The sequence below is a fragment of the Elephantulus edwardii genome, unplaced genomic scaffold (assembly GCF_000299155.1).
Source record: "Elephantulus edwardii isolate Elephantulus edwardi_28Jun2011 unplaced genomic scaffold, EleEdw1.0 scaffold00099, whole genome shotgun sequence".
NCBI lineage: Eukaryota > Metazoa > Chordata > Mammalia > Macroscelidea > Macroscelididae > Elephantulus > Elephantulus edwardii.
Window position 1 is genome coordinate 2,375,562 of NW_006399849.1, and position 25,887 is coordinate 2,401,448.

Consider the following 25,887-nt stretch of genomic DNA (forward strand, 5'->3'; position numbering starts at 1 on the left):
TCTTTTTGTTGCTGTAGAGAAAGCCAACTGATTTTTGTATGTTGATCTTGTATCCTGCTACTTTGCTGAATTGGTCAACTACGTCCAATAGTTTTTACTAATCATCTTTACAATTAGTAAAGACTAAAGTACATCTAATTATAGCCATGAACTTTACAATTAGTTCCTCTGCATCTCAAAGTTGGACAATGAATAGGAATGACAGAAAAATAATTTATGCTTTTTAGTTGTAGTGTTGGAGAAGAGTACTGAATATTCTATGAACTTCCAAAAAGCACAAATAAATGTTTTGATGAAAGTGTAGCCAGGGAGTCCCTTACAGGCAAGGATGGTGGAACTTTGTCTCACATACTTTGGGCATGTTGTTTGTAGGGGCTAGTCTTGGGAGAAGGATGTTATGGTTGGAAAGGGAAGTATCAGCAAAAGAGAGGAAGACTCTCAACAAGATGGAGGAACTCAGCGCCCGTAACAACGGGCTCTAGTATATTAGAGATGATGGTATGGCACAGGATAGGGCAAGGTTCAGATCCGTTGTTCTTAGGGTTGATATGAGTCATAAACAACTCAGTTTCAACTAGAAGCAAGAACAGTGAGTTGGAGTTGACTCCATAGAAGATAGTTTGAGGGATTATTTTTTGTTGTTTGTTTTTTGATGTTACTTTGGATGATGAAAGCTCAGACAAAATTCTGAAGTATAATAGAAGAAAATGAAGCAAAGATGCCTCCATCTGGTTGCTTGTTAGTCACTGAAAGACAGGCCTCTATGAAGGACAAGTGAACACTGTATTGAATAAATGAAGGCCTGTACATTTTCTCTAAAACATATTTCCTCACAGATAACTCAGATTTGCTAACCTCTGGCATCATAAATTCAACTGTGCCCTCCAAACAGATGTTGAACTTCCAACCATGACACCAGTGCTGTAACATGTTTGGAGGTAGGGCCTTTGGAGATACTATTAGTTAACATAGATCATACTGAAATAGAGTGGGTCCTAAGTACATCAAGTCAGCTGCCACCCACAGTGATCCTATGAACAAAAACTCTAAACACGCCCTATCCTGCACAAATCTCACTGTCTCTAACACATCTAACCTCACTTCCCCAGTTATTGTGTCAATCCATCTCATGCAAAGTTTTCCTCTCCTGCAACATCCCTCCACCCTTCCAAGCATGATGTCCTTTTTAAGGACTGATCCATTTTGGCCACATGCGCAAAGTATGAGGCAAAGCTTCAAAATCATTGCCTCTAAGGAGCAGCCTGGTTTCACCCTCTCTAGGACAGACCTGTTTGTTCTCTTGGCAGTCCATGGTATGTTCAGTACTTTCCTCTTGCATCACAACTCAAAGACATTGATTCTTTTTCTATCCTCCTTAATCATTGTACAGCTCTCTGATGTGTAGCAGGTAACTGTGAAGAATATGGCCTGGATCTGGTGCACTTTAGTCTCTATACTGACACTGTTGCTCTTTAGCATTTTGGAGAGGTCCCTGACAGCAGATTTTCCCAGTGCAATTCATCTTTTAATTTCTTGGCTGCTGGTGCCAAGAGTGTTTATCGTGGAACTGAGCAAGTTGAAATTGTCAACAATCTCAATCTCTTCTCCATCTATCATCGTGCTGCCAATTGGCCCAGTAGTGAGAATCTTTGTCTTCTTGATGTTGAGCTTCTATCCATATTGAAGACTACAGTCCTTGACCCTTTTCAGCAAATGCTTTAAGTCCACTTCAGTTTGAATAAGCAAGCTTGTGTTATTCACATAACACAGATTAATAAATGAGTCTTCCTCCAATCTTGATGCCACATTCCTCCTCATCAAGTCCAGCCTCCTGAATGATCTTTCCACATACAGATTGAAAAGATACGTAGACAGGATGCATCTCCGACACACTCCTTTCCTAATTTTGAACCATGTAGTGTTTCCTTGCTCTGTTCTGACTACTACTTCCTGATCCAAGTATAGGTTTTGCATAAATACAATCAACTGTTCTGGGATCCTCATTCTTCTGAAGGTTAGCCACAATTTGTTGTGATCCACATAGTCAGATACCTTTGCATAGTCAATGAAACACAGATAGATCTTCCTCTGATACTCTCTGATTTCAGCCAATATCCATCTGGCATTGGCTGTGGTATCCCTAGGGCCATGGCCTCTTCTAAATCCAGCTTGCACTTCTGGCAGTTTTCCATCAATGTGTGTTTTGGAAAAAATTAAGTGAGATTTTGCTTGTGTGTTATGTTAGTGAAATTGATAATTTTCACACTCTTTTGGGTAACTATTTTTAATGAGAATAAATATGGATCTCTTTTAGTCTGTTGACCAAGTAGCTGTCCTCCAGATTTCTTGAAATGTATGAATAGCAAACTATCCCAGAGAAGAAGAGACACAGAAAGACATACAGAGGAAGGGCAGTTGTTCTACTGATGATGATGGAGAGGGGTGGAGTGATTGTGTAGTTGTAAACCAAGAACACCTGGGTGATCCTATTGATATTTGAAACACCAGGGGCATAACTTTCAATAACACAGGCATCTGTGGCAAACTAACACAGACATTCTTGTAACTTAGTGACTTATAATGACAAGTTCTCCTAGTTCTGAGTGTTGGCTGTGTTCACTTGGTTGATTTTCCTTGCCCAGTAGTTTAGGCTGAAGTCACTCATGTGGATGCATTCATCTGGGAGCTTGTCTGAGACTGGAATATCCAAAACGATTTCTCATCTTGCAGGACCTCTCTCCATGTAGTTAGTTCTTCACCCTTTAGTGAGGTGGCCTGAGCCTTTATGTTACATGATTGCTGATTTCCAAATTGAAGCTTTCAGGACTTTCAAGGGCTAAGCCTAGATCTGACACCTTCTAACATATTTTATTAGAAGTCCTAAGGCCAGCCTAGTTTCAAGAGAAAGAGAAATAGGCTCCACCTTTTGACAAGAGGTGCTAATGATGGCACCAGTGGCCTTGTTTTAAGGAATTGCACTGCCAATCTAAAGACAGATGGTTTAAGTTCTCCAGCTGATCTGTGGGCAAGATGGGCAGCTCCTCTCATGTGATTTACAGTCTTTGAAAACCTGCCAGTGGTCAGCTATGAGTTGGTTCCAAGTGGATTGCAATGAACAACAAGAAGAACAGTTGGAGAATATATTTGATATTTAATAAGTTGAGCCATAGTGGCTCAAGTCATAGTCTCTTGCCTTTTATTGTTAAGCGTCATTGGTTAACTCTTAGTGACTCTGTGAACAATATATGAGAAACTTGTCTCCTCCTATATCATTGCCATGATCTTCCCCTTGCCCAAATCCATTGTTGCTATCACCGTATCAAATGGAGAATGTTGTTGTTGTTGTTATGTGCTGTCCAGTCATTTGAGACTCATAGAGACCTATGTACAACAGCCTTAAACCCTGCTCTATCATGTGCCAAGCTCACTGCCTCTGACATATCCATCCCGATTACCTCAGTCACTGAATCAATCCACCTCAGAGAGGGCCTTCCCCTCCTGCGCTGTCCCTCCACCTCCCAAGCATGATATCCATGATGTTACAACATGTCCGAAGTATGTCAGATGAAGCTCCAGAATCCTTGCCTCCAAGGAGTAGCCTGGTTTAACCCTCTCCAGGATGAATCTGTTTGTTTTCTTGGCAGTCCATGGTACATTCAATACTTTTCTCCAGCACCACAGTTCAAAGGCATCAATTCTCCTTCTATCCTCCCTAGTCATTGTCCAACTCTCTGATGCATAACAAGTGATTGCAAAGACCATGGCCTGTATCAGGCACACTTTAGTCTCCAGAGAGACACCGTTGCTCTTGAGTACTTTAGAGAGGTCCCTAACAGCAGACTTTCCCATTACAATAAGTTTTTTGATTTCCTGGCTACTGGTGCCAAGAGTGTTGACCATGGAGCCAAGCAAACTGAAGCTGTGAACAATCTCAATCTCTTCGCCATCCATCCTGATGCTGCCAATTGGTCCAGTGGTGAGAATCTTTGTACAAGTGTCTAAATTCTAGGCATCTTCTAGTACATCAACACTGTTCAGGTTCTCATGTACTGGACAGGATCTCATGCCAGACTGAAGTGTGGGAATCTGCATTTATCTTCTGTTCATTTTTCTACCCTCCAGCAGCACTAACTGCTCTGTAGTACCAGTGGCTAAACATGGAGGTAAGCAATATTCTATCACAACCATTTGTCTCAAACCTTTGAGTGATTTGAGTGATTCTCTCAGTCCTTCTGTCTTCTAGCTTCCCCTTAGTTTTGAGGACAGAAATTCATTCATTCATTTCTTTTTTCTCTTTTACTGAGGATAAACTCAGGCTATTACTATCATGAAATAAACTGACTCAATGTTAGTGGCAATGAGTAGTGACTTCATGTAACTTTATTATTTTTTACTCCCTTCTGCCATCTTCTCAGTCTTTTAACATACTTAAGTGGAGTTTTGTTTAATAAATGACAAAATTTCAGAGCTGATATTCACCTGGAAAAGATCCATATTTATTCCCATTCCCAAGAAAGTGATGTAACAGAATGTAGAAAACATGAAACTATATCACTAATGCAAGCAAGATACAGCAGAAGATCATACAAAAATGGCTAGAAGAGTACATTGACGGAAGTTTAAGCTGGATTTAGATTAGAAGAGCCCAGGGTACTAGGGATATCACTGCTGATTATCAGATGAATCCTAGCTGAAAGCAGATAATACCAGAAGAATGTCTTTCTGTGTTTTATTGACTAAGCAAAGGTACTTGACTGTGAAGATTGTAACAAAGGGCTAACATTGAGAACAATGGGAATCGCAGAACACTTAACTGTATTTGTATAAAAGTGCACTACAGCACTGAGAAGCATAGAGGCAAGAACTATTGAAGACTAGAACTGAAGATTTCAGAGGGCAGCTTGAGAAGACAAACTACCCTAACACAGTATGCAGAGACCTAGAATTGGTGAATAAAAAGGAGTAAACTCACTTGGCATTTCTCAAGCTGAAAAAACTGAAAAACAAATTCAAGACTTCAGTGGCAATATTTGGAGACGCTATGGAGAAAATCTTGAGTGATCTTGGAAACATTGAAAGAAGATGGAGGAAATACACAGAATCACTGTTTAGATAAGAATTGGCTGACAAGGAAATATTTCAGGAAGCACCATATGATCAAGAACCAATAGTAAGAAAAAAGGAAATCCAAGCCTCATTGAAGACATGGGCAAAAACTAAAACCCCAGCAATCACAGAGATACCAATTGACATGTTTCAAATGACAGATGCAGCCTTGGTTGTGGTCAGCAGTCTCTGCCAGGACATTTTGTAGACAGATGCCTGGCTGACTGACTGGAAGAAGTCCATATTTTTGTTCCCATTCCCAAGAAAGGTGATCCACAGAATGTGTAAATTATTGAACAATATCATTAATAGTACATGCAAGCAAAATACTGCTGAAGATCATTTTTTAAAAATGGCTAGAATAGTACATAGAGAACTGTCAGAAGTTCAAGCTGGACTTAAAAGAGGCTGTGACACCAGGGATATAATTGCTGATGTTAGATGGACCCTGGCCTACAGCAGAGAATACCAGAAGAATATTTATTTCTGCTTTATCAACTGTTCCAAGGCATTTGACTGTGTGGATCATAACAAATTATGGTTAACATTGAGAAGAACAGGAATCCCAGAAAACTTAATTATGCTCATGAGAAAAACCTTTGAATTGACAAATGAACAAACAAGTACATCTTGGAGAAAGGGTTGTTAGAGTGCTCCTTGAAGGCAAAGATGGTGAATCTTCTTCTCACATACTTTGGGAATGCTGCTAGGAGAGGTTTTTCCTTGGATAAGGACATCAGGCTTGGAAAGGTAAAGATACATTGATGGAGAAGAAGACCCTCAACCAGGTGGATTGACACAATAACTATAGCAATGGGTTCAAGTGTGTCAGAGATTGTGATGATGGCACAGGACAGGACAGAGTTCAGATCTGCTGTTCATAGGGCCACTATGAGTAATACTTGACTCAAGAATACCTAACAACAACAGCAGCAGCAACAATGACAACAACAACATACCTAGACAAAGAACCTGTTACCAAGTACTGCAATGGAATGTTGCATGGTTTAATATCAGGAAAGGTATTTGTCAGGGTTATATACTTCCTCTATACCTATTCAATCTGTATGCTGAGCAAATCTTTAAGAAGCTGAGCTCTTTGATGAAGGATGTGGCATCAGTATTGAAGGAAGATTTGTTAAGAATCTTCACTGTGGAGATGCCACAACTTTGCTTGTTGAAAGTGAGGAAGACTTGAAACACTTACTACAAAGGATCAAAGATAACAGTCTTCAATATAGATTGTATCTCAACATCAAAAAGAAAAAAATCCTTATCACTGGACCAATAGGTAACATCATGATAAATGGACGGGGGGGAAAGTGAATTGTCAATGATTTAGTCCTTCTTGGATCCCCAACCAACACCCTTCTAACCAACAGTCAGGAAATCAGGAGGTCTATTACCTTGGGAAAATCTGCTGTAAGGGACCTTTCCAGGTTACTGAGGAGCAATGATGTAAATTTGAAGACTAAGGTGCACTTGATTCAGACATCTTGCTATGCATGAGAGCGCTGAATAATGAATAATGATGATAGAGAAAGATTGATGCTTTTGAAGTATTGTTTTGCAAAAGAACAGTGAATATCCCATAGACTGCCAAAAGAATCACCAGATATGCCTTAGAAAATGTGCAGCCAGAGTAGTCCTCAAAAGAAAAGATAGCAAAACTTCATTTTACATATTGTGGGCATGTTGCAAGAAGTGGTTCTTCCTTGGAAAGGAATGTCATTCTTAGAAAGGTGGAGAGCCAGTGAAAGAGAAGTAGACATTTGATGAAGTGGATTGACACAGTGACTGCAGCAATGGTCTCAGATGTGTCATGGATGATGAAGATAGCACAGGATAGGAGAGGGTTCAGATGTATTGTTCATAGTCATAGCAGACGTGAGAGCCCTTACTTACGCTGAACCCATGAGTGGCAGAGTAGAAGCATTCTCTGTAGGGTCTATATGGCTGTGACTTTTTGGATACAGAGCACCAGGACTTTATTCCAAATTGTCTCTGGAGGAAGTTGAAGTATTAACCTTTAGGTTAGTAGCCAGTCACTTTATCATTTGCACCATGGAAGACAAGCAAGGATTCTTGGTTGTTGTCTTCTAGTTTATTTGAATCGTAATGAGCCTATAGGACAAAGTAGAGCTGCTCTACAGGGCTTCTTAGGTCATTACCTCTTTGCAAGAAGATCCCCAGCTCTTTTCTCACATTGAGTGGCCAGTGGGTTTGAACTGTGACCTTTCAGTTAGCAGTTGATCTCTTGACTATTGCATCACCAGGGTCCTTAGTACCTCACAAGAGGTGCTCAATACATCCCTTGAGGTAGAAAGAGATGTGGGGATGACATTTCTCAGATGTTCCCAAGATCTATATGGTTTCAATAAATACACATGGCCAGGAGATACTGGTTCTTGGAGAAGGACATCATACTCAGAAGTGTGGATGGACAGCGCAGGAGAGAAGGCTCTGGATGAAATGGATTGATGCAATAACTGGGGTGATAGTGGTTGGCGTGTCAGAATTAGTGAGTCTGGCTCAGGACAGGGAATTGTTCAGAGCTGCTGTACGTAGGGTCACTATGCATTGCAGGCGACTCAACCAATAACATTCTATGACAGGTTTGGAAGCAGGAGTGGCATCCACTTCCTAAACAATATGTCTCTGGAAACTCTATGAACTTTGATAAATGTCGATAGTTATAGAAAAGCTTCAGGCCTTTTGTTCATAGGGTCACTATGAGTCATGCTTGACTCAAAGGCAATCAATAACAACAAATACACACAAAGATATGCCTCAAGGTGAGGTGTGTGATAACTTCAAGATTTATATCTGAGGTAAAACAGAGGGTATGAAGCTGTCTTCAAGGAAAACAGAACAAGGGAACTTGCCAAATTTGTTTTGACAGTTAAATTCTATGAACTGGAATGTTTCTTCTCCTCAGATCTTAGTGTTCAGCCTTTCCTTTAAACCTTGGGACAAGTATATAGAGTTTAGATTTGATGAAACATATTCTTTTCCTTTACTTTTAGCTCTTTGTAATTTGGTGCCCTCAGGAACTTGACAAGCTCATGACTGAGACAAAACAAGAACTAGAATCTCCAGCCCTATTACTCCAGTACCTCTATCTCCATGAAACCACCTCTCACGATATATGCACACCCATGTTCATTGCAGCTTTGTTCACAATAGCAAGGAGTTGGAAACAACCTAAGTGCCCATCCACAAACGAATGGCTAGAGAAGCTGTGGTATATTCGCACAATGGAATACTATGCTGCATTGAAAAACAAGGAACTCATGCAATATTATTCAAAATGGTTGACTCTGGAGAACATTATGCTGAGTGAAATATCCCAGTCACAAAAGGACAAATATTACATGATGCCACTGTTGTAGAATGGGACTGTCCTTGGGGTTAGGGAGACACTGAGTAAGATGGGGTCAATAATGTATACTGCACTGAAGCAGAGGAGGGAGAGAACCGTCTAAAAGAGAGATGTAACTGGGTATTTCTGTCATCACAGGAGACTAGAGCGAGGGCTGCATGGTGGAGGGGACCTGGGGGAGGGTTTGTAAAACAATGAAAGAATCTTTTCTTTTACTTTTCCATAATTTTTGGACTCATGTACTTATAACTTGTTAGTCAAATTTGTGTCTTCTAGGTTGCAACACCCCCATGATACATCTTGAAGGATATGTACATGTACAGCCAAGCACAATCAATAAGAGTGCATCTGAATTCCAAAATCAATCTCCATAATAGTCTATGTGTTTCCTACTGCCAAAGGGGCCCTTTAGAGTAGTGAGAGAAGATCTTCACCCTGAAACCCACAGCGTCCCTTTTCAGCAGGAAGTAGCTAAGAGAATACGCCGTCCCCTTTTCCTTATGACTCAGGGTGAAGTCTCTCTCAGGGAGGAGTGATAGGGAATGGCAAAGGATACACTGACAAAGAAGATTAATCAGAACTGGCTTTGACAAGCACTGTGGCATTTGGACAAGAACAAACTGGGAGGAGAGTAGAGAGAATAGTGCAACAATGAATGAGTGGAAGCCCAAAATCTCTGTAAATGTTTATGAAAATTAATAAAATATAATTATAGAAAAAAAAAATAAATAAAGACCGAAGATGATGCTTACCAATATGCAGAGAACACACCCAAGGAACTTGTCTTCGCATGGCCTCATTTTCTTTTTTCAAATAAATCAAGAAGATAGTTTCTCTCTTTTGATTGTTCCAAGACATACTGGGGGAGTGCATATGACCCTGTGGCTAATGTAAAACAAAATAGTATAAATAGGATATTACTAATATTAATCAATATGAAGTGCAAACGCATTCTGGGGTGAGGAAGTCAGGAAAGAACAGTGCAAACTCCTTCGGGATTTATAAGACCAGACACTGCCCCATGCTTCTTGCTAAATACACAGGCTGGAAACGGTCCCCTAAAGTGCAGTAAAGCATGCAACTATAATGTTTGTGCAAGGTTAGAATTATGACTTGGAAGGCTCTAGCCCATCTCTTCAATCATGGAAACAGTGAGAAATGTTAAATTCCGTATAATTATCCAGTCAGAGTAAAAGCTACATTACATTCTGTGTTCTGTGCTAAAACCACGTAAAAAGGTGGAAGTTCACATAGTCCTAGTGTATAGGCCATATTCTAATTGAGCTTCCTAATGTATTTGACAGATGGGCAATAGTTTATTCGACCTTGAATGTCCTGTCTTTGGTTCCTATAACCTAATAACATGAGATTATTGCTTTTGTATTTTATACAGGTCTGTAATAAAAGCCTAGCCCAAAGGACAGCAGTCATAAAACTTTGTAGCTTTTTAAATTCCCTTTTTCTGTAAGGAACTATAAGGTCCTATAAGGCTTCTGTGAGGCTATAAGGAACTTACAGTGATGGACATTCCCTCATTAAGCCAAGAGAGCATGGTTACATTATTGCATTTTGTAAAACTAGGCACTGAGTTATAAGGAAGGGAAAGAAGTTCTCTGAATTCACATAAGCTAGAAGCCAAGACAATATTCTTGATTTTCAGGGTTTTCCAATCTACAAAATGTATATGAAGTGTCGATTGGATAACCAGTTTTCTGTGTAAGTGTTTACTCAAAACACAGCTAAAAGTTAAAAAAAAGTTTCCCCATTTCTGTCCACCTTGATTCATCTCTGCTCTTTTCATTCTAGGGAGCCCTGGTGGCCTAGTGTTAAGAATCTGCACCACATTTCTGAAGGCACATGGTTTGAATCTGACAGCTACTCTATAGGAGAAGGGTGGGCCATCTCCTCTACGTCTTTACTGCCCCTGACAACCTGCTGGAGGGTCAGTTACTGGCTGGATCTGACTTGATGATACACAACAACAACTACTTATCCTTCTGCTCTAAGCTATGGTTTTGAATTCTGTCTGCTCCAGACTTCTCTGTCCATATAGCACATGAGTTCTAGTCTTGGCTGTGCCACTTAATGACTGCATAAGCTTGGGTGAGATCCAAGGAGTCACTTTCTTTCTCTCGTGACATGGGTAGAAATAAGACCTTTCCTTTTAGAACATGGGGGCCCAGTCAGCTAATTAATTTGAGAGATTCTCTTAATTTTAAGATGTGCGATTCTGTGTAGTTCATTGGGTATAGACAGATTGAAATGAAAAGAATGTAAATATAAAAGCAATAAAGCAATTAATACCACTAGAAAACCAGTGATAGTGACTTTTCAGAATTTACATATTCTCCATATTTTGAGCCTCTCAGCACTTTGTGAATGATTTGTGTTTTGGAGTTTCTCATCTCCAGATTCCTAACACACAAATGAAATATCACTCTCGTTCTAAGCCTCTGTGAAGCTGAGATCAAAGTCTTGTGACCTTGGCTCTGGCAATCAAACACATCTTTACTGATATTTAAGTTTGGAAAAGTGATGGGAAGAAAGAGAGGCCTTTCTGGCAAGGAGGACTGAGAGACATTCCTCTTTTATAGGAAGTATTGATAAGAACCTACTCTTAGCATGGCTGTGGAGAGGCTCGGCTGTCCAGGAGAACCTGTGTTGGTAGCAGTGTTAGGAAAGTCTTATTGGAGTAGTCTGACAGCTTAATTTGAGCATTATTTATGGCTTCATAGCCTCTAAGGCCAGTTCTCTGACCTTCCTAGAGACTGTGCAAGCTACTTAATATTGTTTAATAAATTACTTCTTTGTTTAAACAAAGTGTAGCATTTTCTGTTGGTTGCAGCTATGAATTCTAAATGGTGTGCAGTTTTTTTGCCTAATCTTAGTTAGGGCATCATTTTGTCTAGAAAGTCTTCCTTGACCTTCAGTTCAGGAAAGATGAAATTCACTTGCTAGATTATTTTTTTTTAGATTGTGCTTCTCTTCTAATATTTATTTTGCTCACATAAGTGTTCTAAATTACTTGATTGTCTCCCCCAATACACTGTAAATTATGTGAAAAGAAGGCTCATGTCTGCCTTGTTTCTTCTTTCATCTCCAGCACACATCACGTGGTATATCACATGGTATTCATTCAATAAATGTTGAATTGAATCTAATTTGATAGTATTCAGTGTTATTGAATAGTTCTGACTTCAAGTGATAGTGTTGGTCTTGTTATTGATTTTTTTTCAATTCGACCATGACTCAGCAACCCCAAGAACAAAAGGCCTGAAGCCCGTCGACAGCTATCGACATTTATCAAAGTTCATAGAGTTTCTGGAGGCGTGTTGTTTAGAAAGTGGATGCCACTCCTGCTTCCAAACAAGTAATATTAGGAACAGCAAATCCAAACCCTGCCCAGCCCTGCCCCATCCTTAAAATTGTTGCTGTTTGAGTCCATAGTTGCAGCTACTCTTGCTCTTTTTCATAGATCCTCTACTTTACCAAGCCATAATGTCCTTCTCCGAAGATTGGTCCTTCCTAATAACATACGCAATGCATGAGATGAAGTAGGTGCAATGCATACTGAAGATCTTTGACCTTCATCAGAAAGTGTTTCAAATTCTCATCTCTTTCAGGGAGCAATACTGTGTCATCTGTATCTTGTTAATTGCTAGTAAGTCTTCTTCCAATCCTGATGCTTGCTGTGCTCTTAATATAGTTCAGTTTCTTGGATTATTTGCTCAGCATACAGATTGACTAAGTAGAGCCAACCCTGATCCACACCTTTCCTGATATCTATGCATACTTCCTTGTTACGTTTACATGGCTTCTTGGTTTACATGCAGGTTCCACATGAGCACATTTGAGTGTTCTGCTATTCTCATTCTTCACAATGCTATTCATTATTTATTCTTGTATACACAATTGAATACCTTTATATACTTTTTTAAGTGTATACTTTATTTACTTTTTAAAGTGTACTTTTAAAACATAGGTATTAGGTATTTTGGCATTCTCTCCTTTCAGCCAAGATTCATCCGACAAGTAATTAATCAGTCAAGTAATTCCTTATTCTATGACTTCCTCTGAATCCAGTTTAAGTTTCTGAAACTTCTCTGTCTGTGAACTGTTGTATAATTTTTAATGCAACATTATTTAGTCATCTCCTGTAAAATGGTACTTGTGTGTGATAGTAATGCTATTGTTTAATAATTTCTACATTCTGTTGGATCACCTTCACTCGTAGTGGTCACAAATATAGACTTTTTGAAGTCAGTTGATCAAGTAGCTGTCTTCCAAATCTCCTGACATGGACAAGTGACCACTTCCAAAGTTGCTTCCTTTTGTTGAAACATAAATATATCTTGGAGGCAGTGCAACTAGATAGAGTGCTCCTTGGAAGTAAGGATGTTGAAGCTTCATGTCACATACTGTGCGCTACGAAAGGCTAGTCCTCAGAGAAGGACATCATGCTTAGAAAGGCAGAAGGTCAACATAGGAGAGGGAGACCTTCAACAAGATAAATGGTCACAATGACTGTAACAATGGACTCAAGTCTATTAGAAATTATTAGGGTAGCACAGAATAGGGCAAGGTTCAGAACTGTGGTTCATAGTGTAGCTATAAGTTGTAGTCGATTCAACTGCACATAACAACATCAACACACACACACACATACTTCAATTCTTTAACAATGACTTGGTATTTCCTTCCATATTTCCTTGATTCTTTTTATATCATTCAGTATGTTGCTCAAAGAATCCTCATCTTGAAGTTTGTTCTTCAGTCTTTTCAGCTTGACAAATGCCAAGTTTGTTTTATTTTTAATTTTGGTTTTATAGCTTTATATCTTTGCACATTTCACTATGGTACTTTGCCTTCTTGATCTGTTCTTTGAAATCTTCTGTTGATTTATGTTCATTCTTTATTTATTCTGCTTTCTTTAGCGACTCAGTATACAAAAGCAATTCCAGAGTTTCTTCTGAGATCCACTTTGGTCTTTTCTTTCTTTTTTCTTTTTTTCTTTTTTTTTGTAAAATGTCTTTTCAATTTTTTTAGCCTTCAGTATGGACTGAGGCTCGATGTCAAGAAGACAAAGATTCTCACCACTGGACCAATTGGTAGCATCAGGATGGATGGTGAAGAGATTGAGATTGTTCACAGCTTCAGTTTGCTCGGCTCCACGGTCAACACTCTTGGCACCAGCAGCTAGGAAATAAAAAAACGTATTGCGATGGGAAAATCTGCTGTTAGGGACCTCTCTAAAGTACTCAAAAGCACGGTGTCTCTCTGGAGACTAAGGCATGCCTGATACAGGCCATGGTTTTTGCAATCACTTGTTATGCATCAGAGGGTTGGACAATGACTAGGGAGGGTAGAAGGAGAATTGATGCCTTTGAGCTGTGGTACTGGAGAAGAGTATTTAATGTACCATGGACTGCCAAGAAAACAAACAGATTCATCCTAGAGAGGGTTAAACCAGGCTACTCCTTGGAGGCAAGGATTCTGGGGCTTCGCCTGACATACTTTGGACATGTTGTAAGGAGAGACAGGTCCTTGGAGAGGGGCACCGTGCTTGGTAGGGTAGAAGGACAGCGCAGGAGGGGAAGACCCTCTATGAGGTGAATTGATCCAGTGGCTGGGGTAATCGGGATGGGTGTGTCAGAGGCAATGCAATTGGCACAGGATAGAGCAGGGATTAGGGCTGTTGTGCATAGGGTCGCTATGAGTCGCAAATGACTCGATGGCACATAACAACAACAACAACAACATATTGTACTTATGTTATTCCACAACTGGTGTGACTATCAGTCATTAGCATTCAATGTGTTGAATAGTCGAGTATATTCTTTAGATTACTTTTAAATTCAGATTGGGTATATTCATGGTCATACTTTGATTCTTATCCACTTATTTTTATTTTATTCCATTTCAACTTCAACTTACATGAGTATTTAATACTCAGTCCTGAAGTCAGCCTCTGGCTTTATTCTAATGGTACTGAGTTTCTCCATTATCTCTTTCCATAGATATTCTTAATTTACTTGGATCCACAATCAACACAGTTGATACCAGCAGTCAAGAAATCAAAAGATAAGTTGCATTGGGACAACCTGCTGTCAGGGACCTTTCCAGAGTATTTAAGACCCATGACCTCAGTTTAAAGACTAAAGTACACTTGATCCAAGCCATGGTCTTCTCAATTGTTTGCTATGCACCTGAAAGGTAAGCATTTTCCTCAGCTGCAATTTATAGTCCCTGAAAACACACTGGAAGTTTGGTCTATTGGCACAGGTAAAAATTATTGGCACATACAAGACAGAAATAAGGATAAAGATGGTAGAAACCAAACCCAGTGCCTTTGAATTGATTCCGTCTAACAGAGACCCTCAATGGGCTGCCATAATTATAAGTCGTTTCGGGGCGGGGGGGAGACTGCTTGTTTTTCTTTCACAGAGCAGCTGTTAGAGTTGAAACACTGACCTTTTGGCATGACATCTAGTTTTTTATGACACTAACGCTCCTTCCTCAATCCAAAGGACCTATTAAAATAGCAATAGGGAAAATATAAACTCTCAAGAAAAAAAGATAATTGAAGCATGAGCTTTAAATATGTGGAAGAGGACAAAAGTCAGAGCCCCCAAAGGGTTAATTCATTCCTCTCTCCCTACAGTAAGTTAGTTTTGGACACACTAAGTAGGAGAGGATAAATGATGTACTGATAAATATTTTACAGTCAGATTTCTAGGAGCAAGGAAGGAATTCTTTTTTAAAAAGAGAGAGAAAACATGAAAGAGAATAATTTCTTCATTTTGTAGCATTCCTATGGTGAAAATGCATATGTCATGCTACTGCTGTGTTGGAACTAAGTCGGAACTGACCCATAGCAGTCCCTCCGGTAGGTTTTCAAAGGCAGTTTACGTGTATGGGAGGAGATTGTCCACCCCTCTCCCATGGAACAGCTAGCAGATTTGAACCACATATCTTTGGGGAAATTCTTACCACTAGGCCACTGATTTTAAGTTGCCAGCATGACATCACTAAGTGTAGAACTGGGAAGAAATGTCATGCTTGACTTTTATAGGTTGATAGAAACTGATTTTATTCAAGGGGAAGAAGGGGGGAATTAATATATATACACAGGTTAATTCTTATGATCTACACATTTTGTGTGTACAACTAATGCCATAGCTAGGAGTTCATCATCACTTTTTCCATCCCTAAACACAAGAACTTGGAAAATGGACTCAGAGATGGAACGAAATAGATCTGTTGTCTGAACCTCGGTCTGGACCTTGACCTATCCTGTACCATCTTCACAATCTCTGACATACTTGAGCCAACTGGTGCAGCTGCTGTATCAAGATTTAAGGTCTTCTCACCCTTTATCTTTCTAAGCATGATATATTCTCCAAGAAACAGCCCCTCCTAACAACATGTCTTTGCCTCCAAGGAACACTCTGAGTGCACTCTCTCCAAGATATATTTTCTTGGTAGTCCATGAAATGTTCGGTACTGTTCTCCAGCTTCACAACTCAAAGACATTGATGATTCTTCTCTCATCATTAGCCATTGTCCAGCTCTCAGATGCATAGCAAGCAGTTGAGATTATGGTCTGGATTAGACACACTTTAGTCTCTAGACTGTCATAATTGTTCTTTAGTACTCTGGAGATGTCTTCTAAAAAAATTCTGCTAATTTATTTACAAAATTTGAATACATTATTTTCTAGAAGAGATTCTTCCAATTTCCCTCACCCCTCCTCATTAAATTGTACAACTCTATAATTAACCCCCCTGCTCCCATCTGAGAACCCAGAAATCAGACCATCTACCTATGGTCAACAGATTTTTGACAAGGAGATGAAATTAGTTAAGCAAGGAAATGACAGCCTTTTTGAAAATGGTACTGGCAAAATTGTTAAACTGTCTATAAAAAACTCAAGCAATACACCTCACTCCATCCAAAAAAAACCAATTAAAAGTGGATCAAGGTAGTAGGACTAAAACCAAGGACTATAAACTTCATTAGAGAAAAGCTTGGAAGAACTCTAGAAGTCCTAATCTACAACATAAACAGTCTTCGAAGCATTCTGAAAAACCTACAACCAGGAGAGGACAGAATAGATGAATGGGACTTTCTAAGAATAAAATCCCTATGCACATCTGAAAAACTTCTCCAAGAGGGTAAAAAGTGAAGCCACAGACTAGGATAAAATATTTGGTACTGACATGTCTGATAAGGGATTTATATCTAGAATTTATAGAATATTCAAGTGCACAATAAGATAAAGGTAAAAAGCCCAATTGCAAAATTGGTACAGGATGTAAACAGATACTTTTTCAAAGAAGACATTCAGATGGTGAACAAACACATGAAGAAATGTTCAAAATCCCTAGCTCTAAGAGAGATGCAAATCAAGACAACTATGAGAGATCATATCACCTCAGAAAGAATAGCAAAATTCAGCAAAGCAGCAAACAAATGCTGGTGAGGTTTTGGAAAAACTGGAACCCTTATTCAGTGTTGGTGGGAATGTAATATGGTTACAGTATGGTTGCAGTATAATTGTTTCTCAAAAATTAGCAAATAGAAATACCATTTGATCCAGCAGTTCTACTCCTGGGAATATACCCTAAAGAAACCATAACTGCCACCCAAGCATATATATGCACATCCATGGTAATAGCTGCTTTGTTCACAATAACAAAACAACCCAAGTGCCATCAACAAACAAATGAATAAAGAAGCTCTGATATATTCACACAATGGAATACTATGCTGCATTGAAAAACAAGGAACTCATGAAATATTATACATGAAATATTGGGTGACCCTGGAGGACGTTATGCTGCGTGAAATATCTGTCACAGAAAGACAAATACTGCATAATGATACTGTTGTATAAAGGGGTTGGGGGAACCCAAGAAAAGGGGATAAATTATGTATACTGCATTGAAACAGATGAGAAAAAGAACTGTTTAAAAGGAATATATGATTAGGTATTATTTTGATTATAAGATTCCAGAAAAAGAAATGCATAGTAAAGTGGATTGTGGACTTGGGTGAGCAGGGGATTGTACAACAATGAATGGGTTGGTTTTTTTTTTTCTTTTTAAAGAGAAAAGTGAATGGGGGAGAGGGGTGGGCAAGGAGGAAAATGTGCAGCAACGAATGAGAAAAAAAAATTAAATGGGAAGAATATGCTGTAAAAAAAGAAAAAATAATTAAAATAAATTTTAAAAAAGATGTAATCTATTTTAAGAATTGTAGTCTTTGACCTTCTGCAGCAAACACTTCAAGCCCATCTCAGTTTTGGTGAGCCAGATTGCATAATTCGGGTTGTTGATGAATCTTCCTTCAAGCCTGATGCCACATTTCCAAATGATCTGTTTAGCATATAGTTTGAAAAGTTATGGAGAAAGAACACAACCATAATGCCCCCCTTTCTTGATTTTGAAGCATGCATTATTCCCTTGTTCTGTTCATATGACAGCTTCCTGTTCAGTTTTCACATGAGCAAGTTTCTGGAATTCCTATTCTGAACAGTGTCAGACAAAATTTGGTGTGATCTACACAATACTAATCTCAGAGTATTAACATTGTTGATGAATATATTTTTAAAACAATATCTATGTATTCTTTTAAGCTTCTTTTTGGAATTGATTTAGTAGCTGTTGTTTTTTATTTCAGGTTACTTATTTTTGCTTTATGTTGGCTCTGACTCATGGCTGCTGATGCATGTACAACAGAATAAAATGTTCCTTTGTCCTACATCATCTTCAAGATGTGGGCACATGCAAGTTCATCATTATATTCATTGTACATTTTGGATGCCTTAGTTGGTAAGGTTGAGACAAGTTTCAAAGCTATTTTTATAGGGTTGTTATGAGTTGTAATCAACTTGTTAGCACATAACAACAACATAACCTAGAATGGAAGGAAACCATCTCCTAGCACTATACTAGACACTATTTGTTATGTTCCATAAGGTATTTATTAGTTAATTGTCAGAAAGTAGATTCCTAGAACCTTTTTTATCATCTGTCTTAGTCTAGAAATGTCAATGAAACTGTCCACCAGCAGAGTGGCCCAGTGGGTATTCAAAATACTGGTGATGTAGCTACCAGGATTGTGACAATCCTCAACTCATCATTATATAACAAACTGATCGACAGGTGGTGAAAGCTGCTTGTTAGAAACACTAAAATATGAGTGAAGATAGTGAGGTAACACTGCCAAAGACGTAAATATCATCCCCAGGTGGAGTTTCCCTGGAAATGATATATTTGCATAAGATGAGTAAATTTTATCTTTAGAATGTCCCAACAGAGTGTGGAAATTATCCAACAATATCACTAATAACACTAATAACGCAGGCAAAATCCTGCTGACGATTATGAAAAAAGCCTGGAAAAGTACATCAACAGGGAACTACCAAAAGTACAGGCTGGGTGTAGAAAAGGCTGTGGCCCCAGAGCCATAATCGCCAACGCCAAATGGATCTTAGAGAAAACAGAGACTACCAGAGGAATGTCTATTTGTGTTTCATTGACTGTAGAAAGGCATTTGACTGTGTGGATCACAACAAATTATAGCTAATCTTGAGAAGAGTGAGAATTCTAGAACACTTGATTGTGCTTGTGTGAAATCTCTACTCAGACCAGAAAGCAATCATCAGAACAGAATAAGGAAAAATGCTTGGCTCAAAATCAGGAAAGGAGTGCACCAGGGATGAGTCCTCTCTTCATAATTGTTTTCACCCTTTTTCCATATTTTTTAAAAAATTATTTTATGCTGGTTTACATACAAATTTCATTAAGTTGATATACATTGTTTTTAATCTATCTGCAGAACACATCATTCAGAAGGCTGGGCTTTATAAGGAGGAATGTGGCATGAGTACTGGGAGAACCTACTATATATAGATGACACAACCTTGTTCGTAGAAACTGGAGAGGACCTGAAGCATTTGCTGCAGAAAGTTAAGGACTATAGTCTTCAATATAGGTTGAAGCTCAACATCAATAAAATAAAATTCTCACCATTGGTCCAATTTGCAGCACCGTGATAGAGATTGAGGTTGTTAACAATTGCAGCTTGTTTAGCTCCACAATCAACACTCTTGGCACAAGCAGTCAAGAAATTGAGAGACTAATTGCAATGGAGAAAGCTGATGTCAGAGATTACTAAAAAGTTCTCAAGAGCAAGGATATCAGTTTGGAGAATAAGGTGTACCTAATCCAAGACACAGTCGTCACAATTCCTTAATCTATATCAGAGATCTGGACAATGACAAAAGATGACAGAAGACTTGATGCTTTTTGAGTTGTGGTGCTGGAAAAGAGTACTGTAAATACCTTGGACTGCCAAGTGAACAAAAAGGTTTAACCCAGAAAGGGTGAAATCCGCCTTGTCCTGGGAGCAAGGATTTTGAAGATCTGTCTCAAATACCTTGGACATGTGGCCAGGAGGGACCAGCATCTGGAGAAGGATATCACACTTGGAAGAATGGAGAGACAGTGTAGGAGAAGGAGACCCTGGATGAAACAGATTGAAACAGTTATTAGAGTAATGGAGGTCAGTGTATTTGAGACAATGAAATTGGCTCAGGATAGGGTGGAGTTCAGAGCTATTCTATAGAGGGTCACAATGAGTCACAGATGACTTGATGGCACATAACAACAACAACACCACCAACATTATGATCAATGTTAACTATTTTTATTTTTAAATGACAGTGAAAATTACAAAAAGGTAAGGTAAGAGTTTAGAAAGGAAGCCAAACCCTCTCTCCATTTGTGTCCCATATAGATCTTGTTACCAAATTTCCCCAGAGAATATTAGGATATATGCAATGTTTCTTTTGTACTTTCTTAGTTATTATTAGTAGAATAAAACTGATTCTTCATTATTATTCTTATTCAAAATATAAGACCCTTGTCAGCTCATCTCATTAATCTTTTACTGAGTATACTATTCTTCTTTAGAGATCTTGCTAGAAGTAAGTTAAATGAAGTATTGTCACCTTTGCCTATAAAGAACATTCTGGTTGGCCTTCTTCCAAAAGAAACTTATTTCTTCTTCTTTACAGTAGACAAAAGTCGTAGTAGATACTCTTGATTCTTGATGTCCTGAATTTCCCAGATTTCTTATCAGATTGGAGACCTATTACTCCTTGAATATGAGTCTGCATGGTTTACTGGATTTCCTGTCTGCCATATTAAGGTAAAGAAAATCTGGACTATTTTCCATTTTTAGCCATCAACTATTTCTGTAGCTACAGTGACATTTTTACACAAGGGAAAAATATATGCTGTCCATCTGTGATGCAAGGACATAATGTAGCTAAACCCCATCACTCGTCTGTCAGCTTGACGTACTGTGGTGGCTTGCATGTTACTGTGATGCTAGAAGCTGTGCAACCGGTATTTAAAACACTGACAGGGTCTCCTATGGAGAACAAGGTTTAGCAAAACTACTAAACTATAACATTCTAAGAAACGGTACTGACAATTCACTTTGAAATAAACCTTGTTGTATTGTTGTTAGTTGTCATAGAGTCGTCTACAGTCCCCATAATGACCCTATAGACAGCAGCTCTGAACCTGCCTTGTCCTGAGCGGTCTCACTAATACTGACACACTAACCTCAGTGTCCCAGTTACTGTATTGATCCATCTTCATCAGGGTCTTTCTCTCCTGGTCTGTCCCACCATCTTTCTGAGCATGATGTCCTTCTCCAAGGACCAGTCTCTCCTGGTTGGTATGGAAGACAGAGCTTCAAACTCCTAGCTTCTGTTAGCAATTGATGTAGCAAAAGGCATGTGACAAAATCCAACACCCCTTCCTGATAGAGACTCTCAGCAAAATTGAAATAGAAGGGAATTTCCTCAACACAGTGAAACATATATATGCAAAACCAAGAGCCAACATCATTCTCAATGGAGAAAGACTAAAAATATTTTCCTTGCAAACAGGTACCAGACAAGGATGCCCACTGTTACCACTTCTTTTCAATATTGTATTAGAAGTGGATGCTAGGGCAATACAATAAGTTGCTGTTGTTGTTGTTGTTATGTGCCGTTGAGTCACTTGCAACTCATAGAGACCGTATGTACAACAGCCCTAAGGATATAAAAGCATCCAGATTGGCAAAGAGATGTTTAAACTGTTTTTATATGTAGATGCTATGATAGTGTACACTGAAAACCCCAAAGACTCAACAAAAAAACCTCAGAGTTAATAGGCCAATTTAGTAGAGTGGCAAGATATAAGATCAATATCCAAAAAGATTCCTCTACAGTAACAAAGAGAACTCAGAGAAGGAAACTAAGAAAGCAATACCATTTACAATAGCCAACCACAAATTGAGATACTTCAGAGTTAACCTAACTAGAGATACAAAAGAACTACAGAAAGAAAACTACAGAGCATTTCTTCAAGACACAATAAAAGACCCAAAGAAATGGAAAAATGTGCTCTGTTCATGGATAGAAAGACTCAATATTGTGAAAATGACAATCCTACCAAAAGCAATCTACATGTTCAATGCAATACCAATCCAGATACCAAATTCATTTTTCAAGGAGATCGAAAGGGAAATTATCAAATTTATTTGGAGAAGCAAGAGACCTTGGATAAGAAAAACGCTTTTGAGAAACAAAAATGACGTGGGAGGCATAATATCACTCCCTGACCTCAAAACCTACTATACAGCAGTTGTAACCAAAACAGCATGGTATTGGTACAGTGACAGGAACATAGACCAATGGAACAGAATTGAGAACCTAGAAATAGACCCAACTATTTTGGTCAACTGATATTCAACAGGGAAATAAAAGTTATCAAATGGGTAAATTATAACATCATCAACAAATAGTGCTGGCAAAACTGGACTTCCACCAGCAGAAAGCTGAAACAGGATCTACATCTTACACAACACAAAAAAATCAACTCAAGGTGGATCAGAGACCTGGGAGTAAAGCCCCAAACCATAACATTCATAAAAGACAAACTGGAATCAAGCTTAGAAGCTCTAGTCCAAGTTCTAAAGAGACTGCCAAATACAACCAGAAGTGCACAATCTGGAGAGGATAAAATTGATGCTTGGGACTTTGAAAGATTAAATCCAAGTGCACATCAAAGACTTTTAGAATCTACAGACTGGGAATAAACATTTAGTAATATCATCTCAGACAAGAGTCTTATAACAAAAGTTTACAGAATTCTCCTGGGCCTCCACAAGAAAAAGACAACCCAAGAAAAAGATAACCCAATTACAAAATGGGCAAAGGACATGGAAAGAATTTTTACAAAAGAAGATATTTGAATGGCAAACAGACATAGAAGGAAATGCTCCAAATCACTGGCAATAAGAGAGATACAAATCAAAACCACAATGAAGTACCATCTCACTCCAGTAACTGTAGCAAAGTTTAACAGGGCAGCAAGTAATAGATGTTGGAGAGGATGTGGTGAGAAAGGAACTCTTATACATTGTTAGTGGGATTGTAAAATGGTACAAACATTCTGGAAGGCAGTTTGGTGCTTCCCCAAAAGCTGAACATAGAAATTCCATATGACTCAACTATTCCACTACTTGAAATACACCCTGAGAGTATGAGAACTGAGCCACAAACTGAGATTTGTACACCAGTGTTCATAGCACCATTATTCACCATTGCAAGAAAATGGAAAAATCTCAAATGTCCAACCGCAAATGAATGGATTGAGAAATCATGATACACTCACACAATGGAATACTCTGCAACGCACAGGAACAATGATTTTGTAAATTATTACCTAACTTGGGAGGGACTGGAGAGCATTATGCTGAGTGGACTAACTCAATCCCACAAGGATAAATATTGTATAAAACCATTATTGTAGAATGAATATAAGGATCTAGGATGGGTGGGAGGGGGTGGAAGCAGAGGGATGAGGGGGGGTTAATCATGGGGCTGTACAATTTGATGGATGGGAGGGTGAGGGAAATTGAAAGTACCCTGAAAAACCTACAACCAGGAGAAGATAAAATAGATGAATGGGATCTTCTAAGAATCAAATCCCTACGCACATCCAAAAACTTCTCCACCATGGTAAAAAGGGAAGCCACAGACTGGGAAAAAATGTTTGGTAATGAAATGTCCGATAAGGGACTGATATTGAGACTTTATAAAATACTCAAGCAGCACAAAAAGATAAACAACCCAATTGCAAAATGGGCACAGGATATGAACAAACACTTGACCAAAGAAGATATTCAGATGGCAAACAAATACATGAAAAAATGCTCAAAACGCCTAGCTCCAAGAGAGGTGCAAATCAAAACAACTATAAGATAACATCTCACCCCAGTAAGAATAGCAAAATTTAACAGAACAAGCAACAAATGCTGGTGAGGTTGTGGAGAAACTGGGACCTTTATTTACTGGTGGTGGGAGTGTAAAATGGTGCAGCCACTGTGGAAGGCATTATGGCACTTTCTCAAAAAGTTGCAAACAGAAATACCATTTGACCCAGAAATTCCACTACTGGGAATATACCCCAAAGAAACCATAACTGCCACTAAAGCAAATACATGCACCCATGTTTATTGTGGCTTTGTTCACAATAGCAAAGAGCTGGAAACAACCCAAGTGCCCATCAATAAACAATTGTATAGAGAAGCTATGGTATAGTCACCCAATGGAATAATACTCAGCATTGAAAAACAAGGAACTCATGAAATATTATACAAAATGGGTGGCTGTGGAGGACCTTATGCTGAGTGAAATATCTCAGTCACAAAAGAACAAATACTGCATAGCGCCACTGTTGGAAAACTGGACTGACATCAGGGTTAGGGGGAGACTGAGAAAGATGGGTTCAATAATGTATATTGCATTGAAACAGATGATGGAGAGAACTGTTTAAAAGGGATATATGATTAGATATTATTGTCATGACAGGAATCCAGAATGAAGGCTGCATAGTTGAGTGGGCTTGGGGCGAGGGATTTATAAAAATGAAAGAATTTTTCTTCTACTTTTCAAAGAGAAGAGAGAACTGGGAGGGAGGGGTGAGCAGGCAGAAAAGTGCAAGAATGAATGAATGGAAATTCAAAGTTTGTAAACTTTCATTAAAATTAATTAAAAAAAGAAAGAAAAAAAAGATAATGCAGCCTTGCTTGCAGAAAGGGAAGACTTGATGCACTTACTGTAGAAGATCAATGCTATCAATATGGTTACTTTCGACATCCAGAAAACAAAACCCCTCATCACTAGACCATTAGGCAACATCATGATAAATGAACAAAAGATTGAATTTGCCAATTATTTTAATTTTACTTAGGTCACAATCAACATTCATGGTAGTTGTGATGTTGTTAGATGCCATTGAGTTGAGGACAACAAATATGAACAACAGATCTGAATCCTGTCCTATCCTGAGCTGTCTTCAATGCCTCTGAAACATTTAAGCCCATTGGTGCAGTTTTGGTGTCAATTCAACTGGCTGAGGCTCTTCCTTTAATTGCCAATCTTCCTCCCTTGTAAAAATGATGTTCTTCCCCAAAGAACAGTTTCTTCCAGCAACATACCTTTGCCTACAAAGAGTACTCTGGCTGCACCCTCTCCAAGACATATCTGTTTGTTCTTTTTGCAGCCTATAGGATATACAGTACTTTCCCCCAACATCATAGCTCAGAGGCATGAATTCTTCTTCCATCATTTTTCTTTACTGTCCAGCTTTCAGATTCATAGCAAGTGGTTGAACCACACACACTTTAATTCCCAAATTTGCATCATACTCCTTAATAATTTGGAGAGGTCCCTGACTGTAAACTTTCCCAGTCCAATAAGTCTTCCAGTCTTCTGACTGCTAGTACCAAATGTGTTGATTGTGGATCAAAGTAAATTACATCATTGATAAGTCTCAATCTTTTCTCCAAGTATTATGTTGTTGCCAATCAGTCACATGGTAGTAGCAATCAAGAAATAAAAAATGTGTTGCCTTGAGGAGATATGTTGTCAAGGACCTCTTCAAATTTCTAACGGGCACAGATGTCAGCTTAAAGACTAAAGCCCACCTAATCCAAACTGTGGTTTTTCAATTGCTTTCTTAGGATCTAAAGTTACACAATGAATAAAGAAGATTCAAGAACAGACACTTTTGAATTGCAGTTTTAGTGATGAATATTAAATATCATGGACTGTCAGTAGAACAAACAAATATATTCTGAAGAAAGTACAACCAGAGTACTCCTTACAGGCAATGAAGGTGGACCTGTATCTCACTTATTATTGTTCTTAGGTAGGTGTCTTTGAGCACGACTCACAGTGACCCTATGAAAAACCTGTGCCATCTTCATCATCTTTGACACACTTGAGGTCATTGCTGAAGCCACTGTGTCAATCCATCTGGTTGAGT